Source organism: Procambarus clarkii, chromosome 75, assembly GCF_040958095.1.
Source record: "Procambarus clarkii isolate CNS0578487 chromosome 75, FALCON_Pclarkii_2.0, whole genome shotgun sequence".
Lineage (NCBI taxonomy): Eukaryota > Metazoa > Arthropoda > Malacostraca > Decapoda > Cambaridae > Procambarus > Procambarus clarkii.
Window position 1 is genome coordinate 20,135,314 of NC_091224.1, and position 27,500 is coordinate 20,162,813.

The 27,500-nt window shown below is 45.1% G+C and overlaps 1 long non-coding RNA gene across 3 annotated transcripts in view; it reads right to left on the reverse strand.

Moving 5' to 3' along the window:
- The window catches only part of LOC138356884 (uncharacterized), a 229,451-nt gene that overhangs the window by 124,628 nt on the left and 77,323 nt on the right, over nt 1-27,500 (reverse strand). For all 3 annotated transcript variants that reach the window (XR_011224673.1, XR_011224674.1, XR_011224672.1), the window contains one exon: nt 21,751-21,789. This is a non-coding gene — a long non-coding RNA (uncharacterized lncRNA). The remainder of the gene's footprint in view (nt 1-21,750; nt 21,790-27,500) is intronic.

The following is a 27,500-nucleotide window of genomic DNA, read 5'->3' on the forward strand; positions in this document are numbered from 1 at the left end:
CCACCACCGCCCACGGGATAGGTATGGGGGTCCACCACCCTCCAAAGAATAGGTATACGATGCACAACAAATGACAAACGAAAAAAAATCCCTCTGTTTTCTCTCTCCTTCCACCACCCATCATCATCTGTTCCTGCACCCTTTTCCACCCATTTAATCCCTCTCCCTACCTCTTCCCTTACATCATATATATATATATATACCCTTCCCAGCCCCCCTTACACCTCCCTCCCTCCCATCCACTTCAGCGCTACAAGCACCTTCACTTTCTCGACAATATACAGATGACCTTACCCATTATGTTCCGGAAGAGCGGACACATTCCTCTTGTCTCCCCTTAAAACCAGTCCCCTCGTCGCATCATATTTCCCCTCTACATCACAGAACATCCCCCCTATTATTCCCCCTTTGTCCCCCCTTCCCCTCTTGTCTTTCCCCTTTTTAAGGCCTCCAGTTGGCGAGGGGAAAATCTCGACACTGGAAGAAGTTTGGCCATAAAAAGAAAAAACGGAGGGGGACGTTTCCTGTCATTTGGAGTGATCGCCAGCGAGAGTGCTCATCTCCTATGACCTCCTGTCACCTCTGTCATGTCTCTGTCTCCTCGCCCTCGCGTCTCTTGGAGACTGACAGACACTCGGGTCGTCTTGTGTCACCGTTCGAACCCCGCTCTTGGCTGCCACGACCTCCTGGCATAAGGCGGAGGGTCGCAAGGTAGAGGTCAAGAGACCTGTCTATAATGGCCCCTCTGTAATCTAAGACAAGTTATAACTAGAATAATCTAAGACAAGTTATAACTAGAATAATCTAAGACAAGTTATAACTAGAATAATCTAAGACAAATTATAATTAGAATAATCTAAGACAAGTTATAACTAGAATAATCTAAGACAAGTTATAACTAGAATAATCTAAGACAAGTTGTAACTAGAATAATCTAAGACAAGTTGTAACTAGAATAATCTAAGACAAATAATAACTTTATAATCTACGACAAATTATAATTTTAACCAAGATAAAAAAACAGTAATTACCTGTTGGCAAGATTATTAATTTTTTGAGATATCTTGCATAAATATTTCTTATATGTATATAAACTATATAAATATATATATAGTATAAATATATATAGAGTATATATAAAAACATATATATATAAACTATGTTGACCAGACCACACACTAGAAGGTGAAGGGACGACGACGTTTCGGTCCGTCCTGGACCATTCTCAAGTCGATTGTGCTTTACTTTAGCCCCGTTATTGTGACTCATCGCCTGCAATGAAAACTATGCCTTTTATGGGGCAATGTTGTCTCTTATTGGTCTTATCACTGTAGTTGTGGGTAACTTTAATATCCCAAATTTTAACTGGGACACTCGCTCGTAACCCAGAACAAGAATATACCTATTTAACACACCGTCTTGCTTGATGGGTTATCTATCATATTTTGATATTATTAATAGGTCATGTATATTTCATGATGACATGATCTTTTTTATACATGACCTTTTTTATACATGACCTTTTTTATACATGACTTATACATGACCTTTTTTCTATACATGACCTTTTTTCTATACATGACCCTTTTTTATACATGACCTTTTTTATACATGACCTTTTTTATACATGACTTATACATGACCTTTTTTCTATACATGACCTTTTTTCTATACATGACCTTTTTTCTATACATGACCTTTTTTCTATACATGACCTTTTTTCTATACATGACATTTTTTCTATACATGACCTTTTTTATACATAACCCATTCCCTTCTACTACCTGACCTTCCTGATGCTCTATACCCATCACCGACCTTCTCTCGACTCTATCTCCAGCGCTCTGTCTCTCCCTGGCAGTCTGGAATGAGTATTTCTCGAATTTGAGAAGACTGGAATCTGGAAAAGGTCGTCGGCAATAAAGTTCCAGTTCCCCACATATGGTGTTTTTCTCCCCCCCACAAGAGCGGCGATTCCCTGCGCCAGATGGCAGTCGCCAGCACACGGAATAAAACTTTTTTAATTTAACTCTACAAAAGGTAGGGAGTTAATACTTTTATTTATGGTAGGGTTGAGGCTAGCAATTAAAACAATTAAATCAATTCCTCACCGTTAGGAAAGATAGCGATGAGCTCATCAGTTAGACAATCTTGAGACAGTCAATCTTGGGACAGTAAGCCGGCGTCTTTTCAAAACGTCTCCCCTCGTTGTTAGAAGATTTTTTTTTTTCAAAACTTGATTTTGAACTAGGCATTTATATTTCAGTATGTGATTTCACGGGTTTTGAAACCCAATGTATAAAAGAAAGTCTCCTGTTTTCTGTCCTAAGTCGTGGCTTGTTAAGCTTTAAGCTCTTGCGCCCTGTAAGCCCTGTCATGTCTGGTTTGTAGTGTCGTTAGCCCCTTGTGGTCCTCAACCGGATGAGATTGAGGACCTCAACCGGTTGATTCAGTAGTCCAGATTGAGGACCTAGTATCTACGGGCTCACCATAGCCCGTGCTACTTGGAACTGTTTGTTCCAAGTAGCGAATCTTTACCAACAACAACAGCGGAGCAGTTTAGTTCCGTTCCTCTTTCCTTGCAGCCTCTTTAGCTATCATCTTTTCTTCTTCTCTTCCTCCTTCTATGGTCTGCCTCCCCCCCCCCCCCCCACCCTCCTGGAGAGAGTGATCTACCCGCGCCAAAGTTTTTGCTCCAACAAGATTACTACCATCATCACCATTCTCTCTAGGGCCTGCCTTCCCTTCCCTACCTTCCCTGCCTTCCCCTTTCCCCTCCCTGCCCTTCCCCTCCCTGCCTTCCCCTTCCACTGCCTTCCCCTCCCCCTACCTTCCCCTTTCCCCTCCCTTCCCATCCCCTGCCTTTCCCTCCCTGCCCATCCCCTGCCTTCCCCTCCTTGCCCATCCCCTGCCTTCCCCTCCTTGCCCATCCCCTGCCTTCCCCCTTCCCCATGTCTCACTCCAGCTGTGTACGTACCGTGCACGGGGTCAAGCCGTCCGCTCTCTTAACACGTCTCATTTTCACCCTAACAGCCCCCAAACGGACGAATTACAGAGTACTATTAAAAAAAAACTAACCGTCACATATATTCCCGTCTTCTAGGAATCGGTGGGGTTAGGTGGGTGGGTTGGGGTTGTACGTTTCTGGTGAGGTTAGTAGGTTGTATTTTGTACGTTGTGGGGATGTCTAGGGAAAGGGGCTGAGGTGTCAGCATGGTTGACATTGTTGTTGTTAAAGATTCGCTACCTGGAACATAAAGTTCCAAGTAGCACGGGCTATGGTGAGCCCGTAGGCATTCATGGTTGACAGCTGATGGCTGACTAAGACAGTTAACAACCCCTAACTACCCCCCCCCCCTCGTTTACAGTCATTTCTATTTTTTTTAAGTTTATTGAATTAGATTTTATTGTCTATAATCCATTCAATTTATTACCTTATTAAATATATATTGTAATAATTATTAATTACTGTATATTATAAGCAAAACTGTATGTTATTTTTCTGTATATTTGTTAAAATAAAAATTATTAATAATAATATAATTATTATGACAAATACTGGGGTTTTCTTCTAATAACTCTGTCAGCGCCTCGGGTTTCCATCCCTGATCTCATAGGGATAATATTCTCTATAAAATTCATAAACTCCCCTGAGAATTTCGTATGTCGTTATCATGTCCCCGCCTCATTTCCGTCTCTCATTAAGTGTGGTGAAATTTGGTTGCTTTCCAGAAGGCTTTTGTCCCATAGTTTAATCCCAGCAGGACTGGAACGAGCCACGTTCATTTGTACACGAATTTTGCAATTAAAAAAGGGATTAGCCACTGAAAATTGCAATGTATACTATTGAAAATATACCTGTTACGTTGTATACTTATGATGTGAAGGTTATATTGAGATGATTTCGGGGCTTAGCGTCCCCGCGGCCCGGTCCTCGACCAGGCATCCATTTTGTTACACCCCACCAGGAAGCAGCACGTAGCAGCTGTCTAACTCCCAGGTACCTATTTACTGCTAGGTGAACAGGAGGCATCAGGGGTGAAAAAAAACTGCTCAATTTGTTTCCGCCTCCACCGGGGATTGAACCCGGAACCTCAGGACAACGAATCCGAAGACAACGTTTCAAAAGCAACCTATTAAGAAACGGCTCAAAAATATCTACGTTTTCTATGCATCGGACTCGAGAGCTCTGATAAGTACACACGTTTCTGGCTTTGGCTAAAACGTCGTAATTGTTACGGAGTGGCAGATCCAGAGAATCTGGATTCTGGAGAATCATATTAGGTACAAACAGCCTCACCTGGAGTATACCTGGAGAAGGTTTCGAGAGTTCAATCCCCCGAGCCCGGCCTTGACATCCATGCTACTGTCCGTTCTTGCCACAACATACAAAATTAAAGGGTACTAAAACACACGAGCCCAAACAACCCACCTATCCCAACCAACCTACGTATAGAAAACATGGATATTTGTGAGTGGCTTCTTTGCACAGTTCGCCGTATTTTGAACGTTGGGGGCCATAGCGTACAAAATAAGGGCCATTAGTTGAAAGTACGCCCCTGATATATCTGTGATGCAGGGCCGGATTGCGTAATGGGCCAAGTAAGACGTGGCCCCGGGCCCACTATCACCAGGGAGGGCCCACCATCACTAGGGAGGGGCCCACCAATTCCAGGAGGGCCCACCATCACTAGGGAGGGCCCACCATCACTAGGGAGGGCCCACCATCACCAGGGTAGACCCACCATCACTAGGGTAGACCCACCAGCTATCAACGTGTTTAGCCTTTAAATGGCCCCACTGACCAGAGGGAGGGGGCCCCCATTTACCTGCTTTGGGGCAAGGAGGCCCCCATAAACAGCCAGATATCCGGCCCTGCTGTGCCCATATCCTCTCTCCCAAGGGGGACCCTCTATGTCCTCCTTGAAGGATGACTGTGGCTTGGTCTGGCAGCCCAGTAAGCTTCCCCTTGACGTCTGTGTCGCAGCGTCAAGAGAAGCTTAGTTTGCTGTCCCAGAAATACTAAGCAGGTGTGGGATTAGCAAGGGTGAAAGATTAGCCAGGGTCACGGGTAGGCTAGGATTAGGGGTCAGCTAGGATTAGGGGTCAACTAGAGTGTGGGATTATCTACTGTTAGGGATTAGCTACTATGAAAAGTCAGCCCTATTCAGATGTTAGCTAGGATGAGGGAGGGTCAGTCAGAGAAGGGATCAGGAGTTAGCCAGGTCGAAGGATCAGTTATGAGGTCACTCAGGGTCAGGAAGGATCAGTTATGAGGTCATTCAGGGTCAGGAAGGATCAGTTATGAGGTCACTCAGGGTCAGGAAGGATCAGTTATGAGGTCACTCAGGGTCAGGATCAGTTAAGAGGTCATTCAGGGTCAGGAAGGATCAGTTATGAGGTCACTCAGGGTCAGGATCAGTTAAGAGGTCATTCAGGGTCAGGATCAGTTAAGAGGTCATTCAGGGTCAGGAAGCACCGGTCAGCAAGGAAGACCAAGGGAGTTGAAATGTATTTCTGAATATAAATGACCCCGTCCAGGGGTGTCTAGACTGTTGACGGCCGCTATTTAACTCCGGGCTTTGGCGAATAGTGGGCGGACGAGAGAGAGAGAGAGAGAGAGAGAGAGAGAGAGAGAGAGAGAGAGAGAGAGAGAGAGAGAGAGAGAGAGAGAGAGAGAGAGAGAGGGAGAGGGAGAGGGAGAGGGAGAGAGAGGGAGAGAGAGAGAGAGAGAGAGAGAGAGAGAGAGAGAGAGAGAGAGAGAGAGAGAGAGAGAGAGAGGAGAGGGAGAGGGAGAGGGAGAGGGGAGAGAGAGAGAGAGAGAGAGAGAGAGAGAGAGAGAGAGAGAGAGAGAGAGAGAGAGAGAGAGAGAGAGAGAGAGAGAGAGAGAGAGAGAGAGAGAGAGATACCAAACTAACCTTCCCATCACAAACGCCACAAATTCAGAACCAAAGATCATTTGAACCTTATAACTCGAGTTTACATCTTGGGTCAATATTGCCCTCAATAATCTTTACTCCAAAATTTCTTTCACGGTGAGAATTTGCTTCATATTGAAGCTGCAGAGTTAATACTGTCCACCATTTTCTTGGCCTTGTCTAGAGACTTATGAAAGTGGACTAAAGTGATCTTCATTTGCCACTTTTTCAACCCAGATGTAATCTAACCCAGATTTAATCTAATCTAATCCTTATCTAACCCAAACCGATGATTGGTACGTTGCCTCCAGGACATTGCTGCTCATACTTAATGCCACAACCTTTCCAGGACTAGTATATTCCAGGAATATACAACATGGAGTATACCTGGAGTGTATAACCTGGAAGGTCTTATACTCCCCAAGCCCGCCCTGAGGCCAGGCTTGACTTGTGAGAACTTGATCCAACAAGGCTATTTGCTGCTAGCACTTGTGCCAAGATCATTAATGAATATTGTGAATACTTAAATTATCCAGGACTAAAAATGGCCGCTCCAGGCTCTCAACAGAATTGTATTTGTTTCAGTTTCATAAATGTAGTCATTGTAGGAATGTATTCAAGTTTATGAAGCTTGAAGTTCGTAAACGTATAGTATGAAGCTTGATTTGGTTGTTTAATTCAGATAGAATAAACTGATAAAAGTGTGGGAAGGAATTTCTTGCTGATTAGTGCAGATCTATTTCTTCATGAGAAATATATATATACAAATCCACAAGGGCCGTGACGAGGATTCGAACCTGCGTCTGGGAGCATCCCAGACACCGCCTTAATCGACTGAGCTACGACAGGGTTAAAAAGGGTCACGGCCCTTGTGGATTTGTTCACTTGATGCATCACGTTAGTGTGATCTCTCTGTGTGTGATATATAAATATATTACATATATCTCTCTCCTAAATGACCCACACCCATCCCATTATACCTTCCCACACGACCCATTCCATTCTATGCACCATTCCACCCATCTGACCTCTCGTCCTATCCCTTCCATCCCTTCAATCCTCAACTCTCCCAGAGAATAATCTTTCCCTAATATTAGCTCCCAGTTAATTATCACCGTAAAACACCTCCGGAAACCCACCCAAAATTTTTTTACAATAGACGTCCCATTAATCATTGTCATTATTACACAGAATTTTAATACTCACCGAATTTTTTTTTCAACTGAGTTATTGTTCTATTTTTTCACCCTCATCAATTTAATTATCTCCCATCAGCTTTCTTTCTTTTTCTTTCTCTCATCCCTTTCTTTTTTTTAAATAATCTGGCAATTATATTCTGTTTTTTTTTAATCTAGTTTATGTATCTTCCTTCCCTAATTTTTCGTCTTGATTTACCCTATTGTTGTGGGTAGGGATGCTGGCTCTTGTCGTAGCCAGAGATCCTGGGGCCAGATTCACGAAGCAGTTACGCGAGCACTTACGAATCTGTCCATCTTTTCTCAATCTTTGTCGGCTTTGTTTACAGTTATTAAACAATTAATGAGCTCCGAAGCACCAGGAGGCTGTTTATAACAATAACAACAGTTAAATGGGACGTTTTCATGCTCGTAAACTGTTTAATAAATGTAACCAAAGCCGTCAAAGATTGAGGAAAGATGTAAACATTCGTAAGTGCTTGCGTAAGTGTTTTCGTGAATCTGGCCTCTGATGTTGTAGGCACAGATGCTGATCTCGTAGCCAGAGATACTGATGCTGTAGCCAGAGATCCTGATCTTGTAGGCAGAGATACTAATCTCGTAGCCAAAGATACTGATGCTGTAGCCAGAGATACTGATACTGTAGGCAGAGATGCTGATCTCGTAGCCAGAGATACTGATGCTGTAGGCAGAGATGCTGATCTCGTAGCCAGAGATACTGATGCTGTAGGCAAAGATGCTGATCTCGTAGCCAGAAATGCTGTTCCCATAGTGTCTGGATACGTAGCAATGGTCGTGATCAGGGATGCTGCGCTCGTCGTGACCATAGAGAGGCTTGGTGCCCCTGATGCTGAAAGGGTCAGTCGGTGAATGGATGCTGCTCCCCCTCATCTCCCGCTGTGCCGTACAGCAGGGCCATTATGGCCAGGCTGAGGCCCATGTATGGGGGCTGCGATGGGCTCAGCTAATATCATCTCTTTTGGAAGTTTGTCTACGTAGAGAACGCTGAAGGGGAAGTTGATATTTTAGGAAAATATCTTCAAGCTTCTCAACATTTTTTTAATCTCTCTCTCTCTCCTTCTTTCCGTCTCTTTGATCTTTATTCCCATTGTGTTTTGCTCCGTTTAAGCTGTCTATTTTCTTTAGTTAACACTTCTTTGTATCTTCTTCAGTCCGTCTCGTTATCATCTTTCCATCTTTATAAAACCATCTTTAATTTTTCTTTGCCGTCCACTGCCCCCTTTCCCTTGCCTCTCTCCTACCTGTTTGAAAGGTTAACGAAGGGACACACCTTCTCTCATTAAGTGAGGAGGGAGGGAGGGGGGAGGGTCGAATGTGAGGAGTCCTCATTGTCAGAGAGAGAGAGAGAGAGAGAGAGAGAGAGAGAGAGAGAGAGAGAGAGAGAGAGAGAGAGAGAGAGAGAGAGAGAGAGAGAGAGTTACAGCCCCGCTACTGTGCCAGGTAAGTCCACTACGGGCTCACCATAACCCGTGCTACTTGGAACGTTTTGCTCCCAGTAGCTGAATCTAAAACAACAAAAGAGGGAGATAAGGAGGCAGAGAGGGAGAGAAGGAGGCTGAGAGGGAGAGAAGGAGGCTGAGAGGGAGAGAAGGAGGCTGAGAGGGAGAGAAGGAGGCTGAGAGGGAGAGAAGGAGGCTGAGAGGGAGAGAAGGAGGCTGAGAGGGAGAGAAGGAGGCTGAGAGGGAGATAAGGAGGCTGAGAGGGAGAGAAGGAGGCAGAGAGGGAGATAAGGAGGCAGAGAGGGAGAGAAGGAGGCTGAGAGGGAGAGAAGGAGGCTGAGAGGGAGAGAAGGAGGCTGAGAGGGAGAGAAGGAGGCTGAGAGGAAAGAAGAGAGAAGAGAGATAGGGACGGAAGGACGTGATGAAAGAAGAAAGCAGCCACAACAGATCTCCAATCAGGAACAATCTCACAAGAACTCTGGCTCACAGGTGTCTTAAACTCCCAACTTTCACCACACTAAATAATCACTTAAAAGTGAAAACAGTGTTTCCCCAAATGACCACTTCACTGCCCATCACTGTCTCAGCTCAGGAGACAGCTGGTAGACCCTGGTGAACCCCTAGCCCCCAAACTCCCTGCTAGTCCAGACTTGTAGACCACTTAAGAATAAACCTTCAAGTTAAAAATAGAATTAGTGGATAAATTAGAACTGAAAATCGATACCAATGTTAATATACAATGTAAAAAAATCACAAACAGCCTTAAGGAATAATTCGACTTTCCTCACGTCATTTCTTAACATAATTCTTACATAAAGCCAACGAGGCATATGGAGATTTTTCCTGTGTTTTCCTGTATGGTTTAATTGGCGGCGAGATTATAACGAAATGGTATTAATTACTCACGGCATCCCTGCCCATCAGGATGAGTAATTAACACCATTAGTCCATCAGAATTAACGCTGGTATCGGAGATGATTGTGTGTGTGTGTGTGTGTGTGTGTGTGTGTGTGTGTGTGTGTGTGTGTGTGTGTGTGTGTGTGTGTGTGTGTGTGTGTGTGTGTGTACTAACCTAGTTGTGCTTGCGGGGGTTGAGCTTTGGCTCTTTGGTCCCGCCTCGTAGAGATCTTGTGTGTGTGTGTGTGTGTGTGTGTGTGTGTGTGTGTGTGTGTGTGTGTGTGTGTGTGTGTGTGTGTGTGTGTGTGTGTGTGTGTGTGTGTGTGCACGTACTTTCCTAGTTGTGTTTATAGGGTTGAGCTATAGATCGCTGGCCCCGCCTTTCTGTCTCCTGGTTAGTGCAAATGGTTCTCATTCTTCCTGTTTATTGTCGTAAATATTTTCAAGATGTTTACTGTATTCATGTCGAGGTAATCTTGTAGTTTACAAGATTTACAAGATATTCATCTGTGTCTCCAGCTTCCATCTCCTGGTTCATCTATGTCTCCAGCTTCCATCTGATGATTCATCTGTGTCTCCAGCTTCCATCTCCTGGTTCATCTGTGTCTCCAGCTTCCATCTCCTGGTTCATCTGTGTCTCCAGCTTCCATCTCTTGGTTCATCTGTGTCTCCAGCTTCCATCTCCTGGTTCATCTGTGTCTCCAGCTTCCATCTGATGGTTCATCTGTGTCTCCAGCTTCCATCTCCTGGTTCATCTGTGTCTCCAGCTTCCATCTTATGGTTCTAAAGTTCTCCATCTTCATTACAGCCTCTTTATCCCCCTTGTCAAATTCTTATTTATATCTTGTATCTAGAATCCTCCTCTGTAAGTCATCCTTATTGGGGCCGATTAAAAGTTTTAACTCTGGTCTCTCTAGAGCGCAGGCGAGAGAGATATATGATACACGTGGAAAATATTAGAGGGGTTGGTTCCAAATCTAAACATGTAGATTACATCACATGAAACCAGGAGGCATGGCAGGATGTGCAAAATAGAATTGAAAAGCACAGGTGCAATGAATATACTTAGAGTATACTCTATCTATCATCAAAGACCCAAAGACTTTTCAACACCCTCCCGCTACAGGAGGCCTGGTCGACGACCGGGCCGCGGGGACACTAAGCCCCGGAAGCACCTCAAGGTAACCTCAAGGTAAGGTACATATAAGGAGCATAACTGGTCTCTCTCAGTGTTCAAGAGAGAACTCTACAAATCATTTCTATCACCCTTTCTGTCAGCTTCAATTAATACATAAAGTGTTTATTTCATTTTCCATCTATTTCCTGTTGACATGGACCTCGGCGTTATCTCCAGATAATCTCTTATTCTGCCGTATTCCTTGAATGTTGAATACTGTGGCTGCCGGCTCTCAGGGTAGGGGAGTGGGGCACCTAGTCTATCTCCTCAATATTGGCTGCCGGCTCTCAGGGTAGGGGAGTGGGGCACCTATTCTATCTCCTCAATATTGGCTGCCGGCTCTCAGGGTAGGGGAGTGGGGCACCTAGTCTATCTCCTCAATATTGGCTGCCGGCTCTCAGGGTAGGGGAGTGGGGCACCTAGTCTATCTCCTCAATATTGGCTGCCGGCTCTCAGGGTAGGGGAGTGGGGCACCTAGTCTATCTCCTCAATATTGGTTGCCGGCTCTCAGGGTAGGGGAGTGGGGCACCTATTCTATCTCCTCAATATTGGCTGCCGGCTCTCAGGGTAGGGGAGTGGGGCACCTAGTCTATCTCCTCAATATTGGTTGCCGGCTCTCAGGGTAGGGGAGTGGGGCACCTATTCTATCTCCTCAATATTGGCTGCCGGCTCTCAGGGTAGGGGAGTGGGGCACCTATTCTATCTCCTCAATATTGGCTACGCTCTTTGTCAATGTATTATTTGTGTCTACTCGTATGGAAGTACTCGCCTACATACAGGTGTATGTATTGACCTGTATGTATTGACGTGTACATACAGGTCAAGCAATGTATGTGCGTGTGTATGTGCTTGGATGTGGGTTACCCTCTGATCACCACAGGAAGGCAATAGTGACACTTTCAACCATTCACTTCTAGATGCATTCATTTATTCACTGCATTCACCTGTGTTGCTAGTTTTAGTAATATGCCGAATTGTCTGTCTGTCCTATCAATCCGACCGAGTATTTTGTACGTGGCGATCATATCTCCCATTCCTCCCTAACCTCACGCCGCAGAAGTGTTGTTTGATCTCTATCAGAAAATTGAAGAAATCTAGAGACTCGGTTGGCCACCGATTAGGTGTGGGTTACTATTTGACCCCAACCCTATTTTAATAGGGACAATAGGACCGACTCTGATCCGTCTATGACCGCTCGATACCCCAGACCATTCATCCTGCAGAGTTGGGTGAGACTAGCGTCTAGCGTCTGGCCTCGAACCTCAATCAAACATTCTCTCTTACAGATAATGAATGGAACATTATTTCCTACCACCAATGGGGGGGATGCTACATTTTTTGTCTATTCATTTCATTTATAATATTTTATTTCCAGTTTCAGAATATTGGTACATTTGTGTTTGTCATTGCGTATGAAGAATCTGTCATGTTCTTGATTTTATTCCGTTGCAAGTGACAGGTCTTGACAGGTCTTGACACGTCATATGCCAGCTGTCACTCGAGAGACTGGTCTAGTGTGTTTCTTGAGCACTCTGGTTGCTCCCAGGTCATTCCTCGTGTGCCCTGCCATCTTCCCCAAGTGCCCTGAACCAACATTTGTCGCAATAACAACGTCCAAAATGTTTCTGGGCAGACCTTTACCGCTGCTACACTACCAGAGCCAAGCGATTGAGATTGTCTCTCTCTTTTTCCAATACTCTCTGGGGTCTCTAGGCGACCCCCAGTCTCTCAACACACTCTCCACTGTTTCTTCATTCTCTGCTTCATTCACAGACCTTCTTCAGGCACTATAGTCGATTTTCTTCGCTACTCATCCTGCAGAGGAGCAATATTAGTCACCTAGTTCTATCTATACAATCCTTCTATTGCGTTTTAAGTAAGGTGAGGCGGTCGGCCGAGCGGACAGCACGCTGGACTTGTGATCCTGTGGTCCTGGGTTCGATCCCAGGCGCCGGCGAGAAACAATGGGCAGAGTTTCTTTCACCCTATGCCCCTGTTACCTAGCAGTAAAATAGGTACCTGGGTGTTAGTCAGCTGTCACGGGCTGCTTCCTGGGGGTGGAGGCCTGGTCGAGGACCGGTGCTGCGGGGACACTAAAGCCCCGAAATCATCTCAAGATAACCTAGTTCTATCTATACAATCCTCCTATTGCGTTTTAGGTGAGGCAGTGGTGGTTCGGGATTCATTTCAAATGCTTCAAATTGGCCTGTGTGTGTTGTCTACATCGTTGAGGATTGCAACAAGAGCCTTTGCAACGTTGCAACAAGAGCCTTTGCAACGTTGCATCAAGAGCCTTTGCAACGTTGCAACAAGAGCCTTTGCAACGTTGCAACAAGAGCCTTTGCAACGTTGCAACAAGAGCCTTTGCAACGTGTTTCCTCCGTGTCACGAATGACTGTCATGAACATATACACAAATATATGCTTGAAGCTTGACATATAAGTTGCACCGTAAACTCTAATGATCTAAACTTTTCTCCTTGGTGCAAAATTGTCATCCAGGTAAGGATAGAAATTTTCATTTTTGCCTCTACTGTTTTATTTGTGCTTTCCCTTCCTGTTAACAGCGAGACACATCTTTCCCTTCCTGTTAACAGCGAGACACATCTTTCCCTTCCTGTTAACAGCGAGACACATCTTTCCCTTCCTGTTAACAGCGAGACACATCTTTCCCCCCTTCCCTTTTCTGCCTTTATCTCCCCTTTCCATGTCTCTTCCTCTCTTCCGACGCGACGTATAGCTCTCTCTCCCTCATCCGACGCGACATATAGCTCCCTCTTCCTCATCCAACGCGACATACAGCTCTCTCTCCCTCATCCGACGCGACATATAGCTCCCTCTCCCTCATCCAACGCGACATATAGCTCCCTCTCCCTCATCGGACGCGACATATAGCTCTCTCTCCCTCATCCAACGCGACATACAGCTCTCTCTCCCTCATCGGACGCGACATAGAGCTCTCTCTCCCTCATCCGACGCGACGTATAGCTCCCTCTCCCTCATCCGACGCGACATACAGCTCCCTCTCCCTCATCCGACGCGACGTATAGCTCCCTCTCCCTCATCCGACGCGACATATAGCTCCCTCTCCCTCATCGGACGCGACATATAGCTCTCTCTCCCTCATCCGACGCGACGTATAGCTCTCTCTCCCTCATCCAACGCGACATACAGCTCTCTCTCCCTCATCCGACGCGACGTATAGCTCTCTCTCCCTCATCCAACGCGACATACAGCTCTCTCTCCCTCATCCGACGCGACATACAGCTCTCTCTCCCTCATCCGACGCGACGTATAGCTACCTCTCCCTCATCCAACGCGACGTATAGCTCTCTCTCCCTTCTGCCTCACCCCAAACGCAGCTCGCCTTACTCCACAAACAACAATCTGTGACTTTTATGATATGCTTTATGAGTATCGCGGAGAAGCGTAAGTTGTCCGCGGGTTTAATTCTCCTGGTTTATGAGGGTCCCCCCTTAGAGGGCGGGAGGGGCGCCTCGCTCAACGAACTCGCGTCCTGAAGGAGTTTATTGTCGTGGTTGATGCGTGACCTGTCGTTCATACGAGTCGTACGTCGTCACGTGTCGGTATAGCCGACATGTGGCGACGCACGACGTCGGCTATTGGCTATACCGTGTCGGCTATCGGCTATAGCGTGTCGGCTACGTCGGCTATCGGCTATACCGTGTCGGCTATCGGCTATAGCATGTCGGCTACGTCGGCTATACCGTGTCGGCTACGTCGGCTATACCGTGTCGGCTATCAGCTATAGCGAGTCGGTTATCGGCTATACCTTGTCGGCTACGTCGGCTATACCGACACGTGACGTCTCGAGGATTTTTTGGAATGGTTTTGTCGCGTCGAGGTAGAAATAGCCTAAGCTACTCTATCCCTTAGAGATGTATTTCTTTCTTATCTCAATAAACATACTTGAACTTGTCGCGATGTCTTATAGTCTGTCGGTACACTACACCATGGACCGACACTAAATACCAACAAACTATTTGTTCATAGTCTGTCGGTACTGTGTGACTAATCTTATTGTCGTTGTGGCTCGCTCTAGCGTATATATATATATATATATATATATATATATATATATATATATATATATATATATATATATTCAATGTTGCAATGGCATCGTTTGTCGAATAGCCGTTGGTGAAGCCTGATTAAATCCTCTTATGATGAATAATTCGTCTTATTTATTCGTATTTTGTGATTCTATTCATGCTTGATAGAAAACATTTATCCTCCTCTTCAATTTATATACAATTAATCCTAAATTTATTTATACAGAAACTACCATATGTGTCCATTTCAAGCAGTTTTCTTCTTGAGGTGATTTCGGGGCTAAGCGTCCCCGCGGCCCGGTCCTCGACCAGGTCTCCTTTTTGTTACACACCTCCTAGGAAGCAGCCCGTAGCAGCTGTCTAACTCCCAGGTACCTATTTACTGCTAGGTGAACATATCAGGGTGAAAGAAACTCTTGCCATTTGTTTCCACCAACGGGAATCGAACGCGGAACCTCAGGACTACGAATCCCTATCGCTGTCCACTCAGCCATCAGGCCTTCCAACACGATGCTCTCAACTATGACTCGTCACGCGAGATATTGTCTCTTGAGATAACGTAGGTAATTAAGCTTTACACAAGATAGCTCCCATTTATTCGTTATCTGCTCGTTAAGCCTAATACATGCTACACCCCCCCCCCACATCATTCGTTATGTACTCGTTAATTAGTTGCGTTATGGACTTCAGTCGGATATATTCATGAGGAGGCAAAAGGGTACATTATATCCTCCTGATATTAATGGAAGCTTCCTATGCGGCTCTTCCTTTGATGTTCGACGTGGTGCGAGCGTGCGCGCGCGCGCGTGTATGTATTTACTATTTGTGCCTGTAAGATTGAGCTGTTAGAAAGGCGGGGTCCAAGAGCTAACTGTCGGCTGTCTAACGTCCAGGTGCCTATTTATTGCTAAGAGGAACAGGGCCATTGGGTGAAAGAAACTGTCCATTTAACTCTTGTCTCGGGAATCGAACCCGGGTCCTTGGGATTACGACGCTAGAGCTGCGAAGACTTGAGAGTGTGACTGTCGGATACTGTAAGCTAGAATAGTTTAAGAGTCTGACTCCATTACGTGTCTGTCCAATCAATTCCCCTTAGGATTTCTTACGTGGTAAACATGTCTCCCCTAACTCATGTCTTCCAGCCCCCACATGGGATGGGTATGGGGTCGACCACAACCCACGGGATGGGTATGGGGTCCACCACCACCTACAGGATGGGTATGGGGGTCCACCACCACCCACGGGATGGGTATGGGGTCCACCACCACCCACGGGATGGGTATGGGGTTCACCACCACCCACAGGATGGGTATGGGGTCCGCCACCACCCACAGGATGGGTATGGGGTCCACCACCACCCACAGGATGGGTATGGGGTCCACCACCACCACCCACAGGATGGGTATGGGGTCCACCACCACCACCCACAGGATGGGTATGGGGTCCACCACCACCTACAGGATGGGTATGGGGGTCCACCACCACCCACGGGATGGGTATGGGGTCCACAACCACCCACATGATGGGTATGGGGTCCACCACCACCCACAGGATGGGTATGGGGTCCACCACCACCCACAGGATGGGTATGGGGTCCACCACCACCACCCACAGGATGGGTATGGGGTCCACCACCACCACCCACAGGATGGGTATGGGGTCCACCACCACCCACAGGATGGGTATGGGGTCCACCACCACCATCCACAGGATGGGTATGGGGTCCACTACCACTCACGGGATGGGTATGGGGTCCACCACCACCACCCACAGGATGGGTATGGGGTCCACCACCACCCACAGGATGGGTATGGGGTCCACCACCACCACCCACAGGATGGGTATGGGGTCCACCACCACCACCCACAGGATGGGTATGGGGTCCACCACCACCCACAGGATGGGTATGGGGTCCACCACCACCATCCACAGGATGGGTATGGGGTCCACTACCACTCACGGGATGGGTATGGGGTCCACCACCACCACCCACAGGATGGGTATGGGGTCCACCACCACCTACAGGATGGGTATGGGGGTCCACCACCACCACCCACAGGATGGGTATGGGGTCCACCACCACCCACAGGATGGGTATGGGGTCCACCACCACCCACAGGATGGGTATGGGGTCCACCACCACCCACAGGATGGGTATGGGGTCCACCACCACCACCCACAGGATGGGTATGGGGTCCACCACCACCTACAGGATGGGTATGGGGTCCACCACCACCCACAGGATGGGTATGGGGTCCACCACCACCCACAGGATGGGTATGGGGTCCACCACCACCCACAGGATGGGTATGGGGTCCACCACCACCACCCACAGGATGGGTATGGGGTCCACCACCACCCACAGGATGGGTATGGGGTCCACCACTACCACCCACAGGATGGGTATGGGGTCCACCACCACCCACAGGATGGGTATGGGGTCCACCACCACCCACAGGATGGGTATGGGGTCCACCACCACCCACAGGATGGGTATGGGGTCCACCACCACCTACAGGATGGGTATGGGGTCCACCACCACCCACAGGATGGGTATGGGGTCCACCACCACCTACAGGATGGGTATGGGGTCCACCACCACCCACAGGATGGGTATGGGGTCCACCACCACCTACAGGATGGGTATGGGGTCCACCACCACCCACAGGATGGGTATGCAAGGTGCATAAAAAATGACTAAAAAGGAATGAAATGAAAATCTACATACCTACCGTTTGTACATCACAGTCATTAAAAATAAAACGAATTCTCGTTGATAGAGAACTACATAATAGACCTCAATCACGTCGCCCCAAGCACAAGAGGAGGTTCATCAGGGATGCCGCGCTCATATCTCCCACACATCTCTCGACCATTCAGACTAACGTAAATATTTACATTAATAATCAAACACACACACACACACACTGTCTGATATGGTCTATCAGCCAAACACACACACACACACACACACACACACACACACACACACACACACACACACACACACGCACGCACACGCTGTTTGATATGGTAAATACAGTGACAAGTTGAATAGGATGCATCAGAGTAATTACCTACAATAGTGAGGATATCTATACTGGTGGTGGTGTCCCTGACCAACTACACGATTGGTTCAACAACTTGATGATTACAGCTGAAGATGAATATGATGAGCCAGTGATAAGGGTCAACACACGTATAATTATGTCGGCACAATATTGCTGGTGGGCGGTAATTAGGGATTTTCTCCACTGCACGAGACTGAGATTATCACGAGAAGGGTTCTATCACGTTGTTAAGAATTCCTGTTATATGAATTTACTTCAAGACGTCGTACAACCCCTACCCCCCCCCCCCCGTTCGAGATGTTTACTCATATATAATTATAGAAACACATGTATTGATTTTACAACACACACATACACACACACACACACACGGATTAAGACAAGAGGAAGACAAGAGGAGAAGGATTAAGACAGAGGAGGACAGCTTGAGGCTTCAAGAAGACCTGGACAAGCTGCAGGAATGGTCGAACAAATGGTTGTTAGAGTTTAACCCAAGCAAATGTATTGTAATGAAGATAGGGGTAGGGAGCAGGAGACCAGATACAAGGTATCATCTGGGAGATGAAATTCTTCATGAGTTCTGAGAGAGAAAAAGACCTGGGGGTTGATATCACGCCAGACCTGTCTCCTGCAGCACATATCAAGAGGATAACATCAGCGGCATATGCCAGGCTGGCAAACATAAGAACGGCATTCAGAAACTTGTGTAAGGAATCCTTCAGAACTTTGTATACCATATATGTCAGGCCAATCCTGGAGTATGCAGCACCAGCATGGAGTCCATATCTAGTCAAGGATAAGACTAAACTGGAAAAGGTTAAAAGGTTTGCCACCAGACTAGTACCCGAGCTGAGAGGTATGAGCTACGAGGAGAGACTATGGGAATTAAACCTCACTTCGCTGGAAGACAGAAGAGTTAGGGGGGACATGATCACCACATTCAAGATTCTCAAGGGAATTGATAGGGTAGATAAAGACAGGCTATTTAACACAAGGTGCACACGCACAAGGGGACACAGGTGGAAACTGAGTGCCCAAATGAGCCACAGAGATATTAGAAAGAACTTTTTCAGTGTCAAGGGTGGTTGACAAATGGAATGCATTAGGAAGTGATGTGGTGGAGGCTGACTCCATACACAGTTTGAAGTGTAGATGTGATAAGAGCCCAATAGGCTCAGGAATCTGTACACCTGTTGATTGACGGTTGAGAGGCGGGACCAAAGAGCCAGAGCTCAACCCCCGCAAGCACAATTAGGTGAGTACCATTAGGTGAGTACACACACACACACACACACACACACACACACAAAAAAAAAAAAAAAAAAAAAAAAAAGCAGTTAGTAAACAGTTGATTGACAGTTGAGAGGCGGGCCGAAAGAGCAAAGCTCAACCCCCGTAAAAACACAACTAGTAAACACAACTAGTAAACACACACACACACACACTCATACACACACACAAACATACACACACCTTACCTTGTGTCTAGCTCAATAGCCTCCCCCCCCCAACACCCATAAATACACCCCCCCCCAATCTTCCATCTACACACCAGCCATCCCTCCCCCTCTCTCCAGCCATATGAGCAACCCTGAGCCACTTCAGCCACGGAGACGCCACTTATTACTCAAGTTACCAGAGTCAAGTTCCCGAACTGGTCGCCTCAGAGGCCGGGAGCCAAGTTAATATCCGAAATCCACCAGGACTTACAAGGATCAGCTGGCGCGCAGTTGGGTAGATTAATACGGCCTCGAGGGGCCTTATCCTGCCTGGTGGGCCTAGCCTCCCTTATCCAGGCTTGTGGGCCTAGCCTCCCTTATCCAGGCTGGTGGGCCTAGCCTCCCTTATCCAGGCTGGTGGGCCTAGCCTCCCTTATCCAGGCTGGTGGGCCTAGCCTCCCTTATCCAGGCTGGTGGGCCTAGCCTCCCTTGCTAAAGAGCCTATCCCCACTAACGCACAACGCAGCTACGTTATTTTGCACCACAACTCACTAATATAAAAATATATACTTTGATTTGTAACATTTTTGTTAGCCTTCATTAAAAAAAATCATTTTTACCCCATTTGGGATAATTTAGTTATTTTCCTTATCCTATGGGATACAATGTTTTTACTGTGATATTAACTGTGTAATAACATTCTAATTATTAACATATAGAAATCTATCTACTTATTAACATATAGAAATCTATCTACTTATTAACATATAGAAATTAATATCAAAATAACGATCAACTATTGACATGATAGTGACCCAGACACACTTCAAGATGCTACAGGACCGAAGATCTATCTTCATGCAGGTCGGCGTTCAATCCCCGACCGTCCCCAAGTGGTTGGGCACCATTCCTTCCTCCCCCGTCCCATCCCAAATCCTTATTCTGATCCGAGTGCTATATAGTCGTACTGGCTTGGCACTTTCTCCATAGTTTCCTTCCCTTCCAAGCATCTATATACCATCTATGGGGCTATTCATGCCCGTGCCTTTGTAGTGGCTTAATCTTCATCAATCAATCAATCAACATCAAATAGACCCTCCTCCCCCCCCATCTCCCCATCGAGCTAATATAACAAGTACTCTCTATCCCCCCTACATCAATACGTCAATTCCCGACATCCTCGACCGAACAATAGAAGGAATTTTTCATACTTGTAACAAACGACATTTATTTTTTGTCCGACCGCCAAACAAAAATATATATTATATACTGGAGAATATATTCATAACTGCGTTTGTTTCCAGAAAAAAAGCTGACTTATTAAACCCCCTGTCTGGTGCATATATATATATCCCTGCAAACACACACATATATATATATATATATATATATATATATATATATATATATATATATATATATATATATATATATATATATATATATATATATATATATATATATATAAACTGAAAACTCACACCCCAGAAGTGACTCGAACCCATACTGCCAGGAGCAACGCAACTGGTATGTACAGGACGCCTTAATCAGTATGGGTTCGAGTCACTTCTAGGGTGTGAGTTTTCAGTTGCATATAGTCCTGGGGACCATTCAAGCTTGTTCGCATATATATATATATATATATATATATATATATATATATATATATATATACCTTGCAAACATAAAAGCGTAACTGTCCCTATATTCCCCTTGTTACAGCTTGTAATAGACCTGTTACAAATTGGTATAACGCTCTTACGACATCTTCAACCGTTGTTACAACTTGCTATATTGGCTGTTACAACTTGTTAGGTGTTATAAGACTTGTTCGAACGTTGTAGCGACGTTGTTCGTGTGTTGTGGGTCTAGAGCGATCAACACCAAACATGCAGAAAACATCGTTAATTTACGTCTTGTGACGTTGAAGCGTCAAATAGGAATTAGAGTTAAATATACACATGAAACGTTTATAAGTACTCAATTGAGAAAGGAATTATATACACGAAATACGAAAGTACTCAATTACGAATAAAAATACACACAATACGCGAAAGTAATGAATCACGAATAAAGATATACACACTCGACGACTGGGCCGCGGGGACGCAAAGCCCCGGAAGCACCTCAAGGTAACCTCAAGGTAAGGTAACTCTTGTACTAACGAGTCTTGTATTACCTAGAGAAAAGTATAAATTACAGTACACACAGAAATCACACTAACGTGATACATCCAATGAACAAATCCACAAGGGTCGTGACAAGGATTCGAACCTGCGTCCGGGAGCATCCCAGACAGATACTGTATAAATCACAGTACCTGCCCCCTTACCTTACGTGCAGTGGTGAGATGACAAGCGGGTCCATCTGTACCGAGGATAGCGAAGGCGCTCAGATTTTTAAGCGCACAAGCTGTTAAAAAAACACACCTATTGGGCACAATAATACCAAAGCTAACAAGCGAGACATTTTAAAATTACTCCTCTACCGTCTAAGACTCAAATGAGCAACACTTACCGGGTCAGTCAGAAGTTTGAGGCCCGCGCGGGTGTGTCCCTGTAAAGAATTCATGGTGTTAGTCACTATTCACTAACGACAGGTGCTAACGCTAATCACCATCATTAACAACAAACAAAAACTCGTTATTTCATCCAACGCTCTTCACTTCCCCTGATGTGGTGGAGGCTGACTCCATAAACAGTTTCAAGTGTAGATATGATAAGAGCCCAATAGACTCAGGAACCTGTACACCAGTTGATTGACGGTTGAGAGGCGGGACCAAAGAGCCAGAGCTCAACCCCCGCAAGCACATATAGGTGAGTACTATAAACTATAGCAACCAAAGTGATTTTCCGGCGTCCACTATATATTCACCAGGGAATATAGATATATTATCGACCACCGTAACGATTCATAACGAAGCTAAACTACTGAATCGTCCAGGAGAGGTAGTTTTCGCGGTGACCGCAAGCCCGCGTCTGGTCACTAAATGAGGGAACTGTGTTTAAGGTCGAGCTGGTAACTTCCTATCTCTTGGTTCGAGGTCTTGAAGCATCTCAAGGACTCGTACCAGATGCTTCGAGACCTACCCTGGAAACACAAACCGAAACTGTCTATTTTCCGCTTGTTACAATTTGTAATAAAGTTGTTACATCTTGGCTTAACGTGTTTATTACGTATTAGAACGTTGTTACAACTCGATACATTGGTTGTTATAACTGGTTAGGAGGTGTTAAAACTTGTTCGAACGTTGTACCAACGTCGTAGTTTCAGTGTGTGTTTGGCGGGATACAGTCTCGAAGCATTCGAGGCACAGTCTCCCCTCATAATACAATAGCCCAATGGTCTTCTAAACCCAGCCGCTGTTTGTGACTGTAAATTAGAAACAAAAACTATATGGACGACTCACAGCTGCTGAAGAATGTGCTATGTGTCTCGAGCAGTGCTTCGTTCCCGTCCCCGGTTCGAATCCCAGCTCCATAAATGCTTCACCCCACGAATTGCAAACTGCCAACATTGGCTAAACATCGTACCTAATCTGAGCTTTACTCTATATCAATCTTATCTTGAGGTAATCTTGAGATGATTTCGGGGTTTTTAGTGTCCCCGCGGCCCGGTCCTCGACCAGGCCGCGGGGACTGTTTAATAATTGTAAACAAAACTGCCAAAGATTGAGAAATGATGTACAGTTTCTTAAGTGTTTCCGTAACTGTTTCATGAATCTGGCCCGAGTTTCTCTCGCTGCATCAGAGCAATATAGCATCTTATCGCGTCCCTGTGTTGCGTAGTGATCTGCAAGGAGGTCTCTCGATCTAAGACCAGTTCGTCACGGATAACGTAACGTTCCGTCGCCCCTTATGGAGGGTCAGGCGGTGTTATTAATAGTTCACCCTTACCTAGGTCAACGGGTTGTAAATCTCTGAAGGAAGAAGGATGGAAAAGGAGTAAGAAAGGGGAATGAACATCCTTCACGTTCATATGAATATATAATGGAGCAGAAACGAGATATTTCTCTCTCACACGCACGTGCACACCAACGCACTCACACTCAACTAACCATGCATCATTTGAGAGGCGGGACCAAAGAGCCAGAGCTCAACGCCCGCAAGCACAATTAGGTGAGTACAATAAATCAATACGAAATTACAGAAGACACACACACACACACACACACAGTTGAGAGGCGGGACCAAAGAGCCATAGCTCAACCCCCGCAAGCACAACTAGGTGAGTACACACACACACACACACACACACACACACACACACACACACACACACACACACACACACACACACACACACACACACACACACACACACACACACCTCCAGGTTAGCAAACTCAAAGGAGCTTCCCAAAAGCTATAAACCAACCTACGTTAGACCCAGTACTAAATATGCAGCCGTCAACAACAAACATCCCTTGAGCGCCCATCAATACCAATCAAACACAACACGGTACATGAAAATGAGTTACAAAATACACAACATACAAGAAAACGCATCATACAAAGACCACAATACAGTGCCGTACAAAACTATACACACACGCAACACAAAGCGGTATACATACAAGATTAAAGAAAACCCAACAGAATACACAGACATGTTCAGGTTATACTCAGGTTATACTCAACTTATACTTAGCTTATACTCAGCTTATACTCAGGTTATACTCAGGTTATACTCAACTTATACTCAACTTATACTTAGCTTATACTCAGCTTATACTCAGGTTATACTCAGGTTATACTCAACTTATACTCAACTTATACTTAGCTTATACTCAGGTTATACTCAGGTTATACTCAACTTATACTCAGCTTATACTCAACTTATACTCAACTTATACTCAGCTTATACTCAGGTTATACTCAGGTTATACTCAGGTTATACTCAACTTATACTTAGCTTATACTCAGCTTATACTCAGCTTATACTCAGGTTATACTCAGGTTATACTCAACTTATACTTAGCTTATACTCAGCTTATACTCAGGTTATACTCAGGTTATACTCAACTTATACTCAACTTATACTTAGCTTATACTCAGGTTATACTCAGGTTATACTCAACTTATACTCAGCTTATACTCAACTTATACTCAACTTATACTCAGCTTATACTCAGGTTATACTCAGGTTATACTCAACTTATACTCAACTTATACTTAGCTTATACTCAGCTTATACTCAGGTTATACTCAGGTTATACTCAGCTTATACTCAGCTTCCACCCTAGCTGAGTAAGTTCAGCTAGGCACAAATATTAGAAATACAGACCCCTGGTATTATAATTCGGTGTATTTATTAAATTTATATAATTAAAGTTATATTATATTATATATAATTTATATTATTAAAACGGTGTATTTAAATCATGAAAGCTGTGGAAAAATACACGAGAACACCGGAAATACAACAATACGTGACAACAATCCTACAACACAATACACCTACACAAAATACAGCGCTAAAATACAGTTAAAATTACATAAGTAACAGGGCCAAACCAGAACGAGACTCACATAACATTTCAGGCCCCAGAAATACATAAAAAATGTAAAATAGGGAAATACACAGATTATGAAATACACCCAAAGTCGCCCCACCCCCCCCCCCAAAAAAAAAGACGAAATTACACTTAATCCATTATCACATAAACGTCAATTTCTGGGGTTCCCTTCGAGTGCAGGGTGCCAACAGCTAGAGTCTGAGCAGTCCATAGTTTTTTGTTTTTTTATTTGAATTCTAATATTATCTCCGACAGCACTACAGTGGTCCTTTTATCTAGCTTCTTCCCATCAGAGGTTGAACTGAGTTCCTACTCGCGCAAATTGGGTAGTTTCCTCTTTACCATCCAATCACCTGAGTTCTAGGAGACTCGAACCCTGGACCCAGCTCTGTCGACCGTGCTATTGAGTGGGCTTAATAAGGAAAGGTTATGCAGGCGATGAGTCACAATAACGTGGCTGAAGTATGTTGACCAGACCACACACTAGAAATTGAAGGGACGACGACGTTTCGGTCCGTCCTGGACCATTCTCAAGTCGATTGAGAATGGTCCAGGACGGACCGAAACGTCGTCGTCCCTTCAATTTCTAGTGAAAGGCAAAGGTTAACTTCTTCAACGCTGAGCCGCCTCACTCACACGCTCAATTTATTCACAAACTTTTTAATTTAGCGTCTCTGTCCATCATGCGTTTCAAATCAACGGTCTAGGTTAATGTCACGGCAATTTAACGGTGATTTTTGCCCGTGAGGGGCCTCGTAGCCTGGTGGATAGCGCGCAGGACTCGTAATTCTGTGGCGCGGGTTCGATTCCCGCACGAGGCAGAAACAAATGGGCAAAATTTCTTTCACCCTGAATGCCCCTGTTACCTAGCAGTAAATAGGTACCTGGGTGTTAGTCAGCTGTCACGGGCTGCTTCCTGGGGGTGGAGGCCTGGTCGAGGACCGGGCCGCGGGGACACTAAAGCCCCGAAATCATCTCAAGATAACCTCAAGTGAACGATGCTTTTCGGGGGTTATTAACGACATGGTTCCATATCTCGTCGTCTTGGCCTTGTATAAGAGGGTGTTTTTGCCCCTCTGGTTGAACAGTCTATTTGTTATCCTCGTTCATCGTGTTCATCTTAGATATCCAGGTGGATGTTCAACACCTTGTTCAACATCTTGAAATTGAAATTGAAATTGAAATAAGTTTATTGAGGTAAAATACACACAAAGGGATGAGGTAGCTCAAGCTATTCTCACTCATCGTGTTAATAAATACATATAAACACATCACAAACAATAAACATATTACCAAACATTCTAAGAGATGCGAACAAGCCTGAATGGTCCCCAGGACTATATGCGACTGAAAACTCACCCCAGAAGTGACTCGAACCCATACTCCCAGGAGCAACGCCACTGGTAACTACAGGACGCCTTAATCTGCTTGACCATCACGACCGGACAAAAGGAAGTGATAGCCGAAGCTATCTTATTCTAAGAGATAAACATCTACATTTCCTCTCAACATCTTCGCCTCCAGCTGTTCAAAGATCCCGGAGCTTAACTCTACCATTTACAGCACTTACACAAAATGAGATGACTCTTCACACGAGTGCAGAAACCGAGTAGATATGATCACAACATGAAAAATACCCGAGGGAATTTATATAAGATAAACGAGCCGGGAGGCATATTAATATGGGACACAGATAAAGGTGTCTCAGGTGGAAACCAAGACTTAAATGAGACACAGAAAGATGTTACAACTTCCGTACTATCATCTATGCCTCCTCTTATTACCATTACCATCATCTCCGCCTCTCCCTTACTAACCATTAGCTTATCATCTCCATCTCCCGCATCATCACATCTCTCTCTATCTCCCTCTCTCCCGCGGCCATTACTATCACAAATGTCTCTATTGATATATTTGGCCACCACCATTCCAAAATCTTTTCTTATGTAATAAAAATATCTTTATATTTCATCCTATCATTAACCTCCTTCCCTTTCCCTCCCTCCCTCCCTCCCTCTCTCTCTCTCTCTCTCTCTCTCTCTCTCTCTCTCTCTCTCTCTCTCTCTCTCTCTCTCTCTCTCTCTCTCTCTCTCTCTCTCTCTCTCTCGCTTTCTAACAGAAACTGTGGAACATTAAACCTCATATTACATCTATTCAACTTTTCAACCATTCAAATAACCTAAATAACATCTTAGAATAACAATACTAATATATATATATATATATATATATATATATATATATATATATATATATATATATATATATATATATATATATATATATATATACCGCTGGAATAAGCCTCTGGATATTCCAGCGGTTGGAATAAGCCGCTGGAACCTACTCAGAGCATCTTTCCAGCCTCTCTCTCTCTCTGCCTGGAGTCAGAAAAAGGAAATACCAACCCCCATCTCGTTAGATTTAATGAGGCGGTTAGGTAGCACGGGTCTATGGGAAGAAGGGAAGAGGTTGAGGTCTTTCGACGAAGAGGGAAGACTGAGAGAGAGAGAGAGAGAGAATTTGAGGGAAGGAAAGAGATTCATTGGTTGAGATTGGTGCAAGAACAAAGATTGGTGAAAGAACAAAGATTGGTGTAAGAACATAAGTTCTCTAGATTTGGAAGGTGGAATCCTTGAGACGATTCAGTGGGATAGTTTCAGGTCTCAGTTCTGAGGAGGTTGGGAAGGTTGGTAGGCCTGGTACTAAGGGCGAGGAAGAAGGGGGTAGTTGGTAGGCCTGGTAGTTG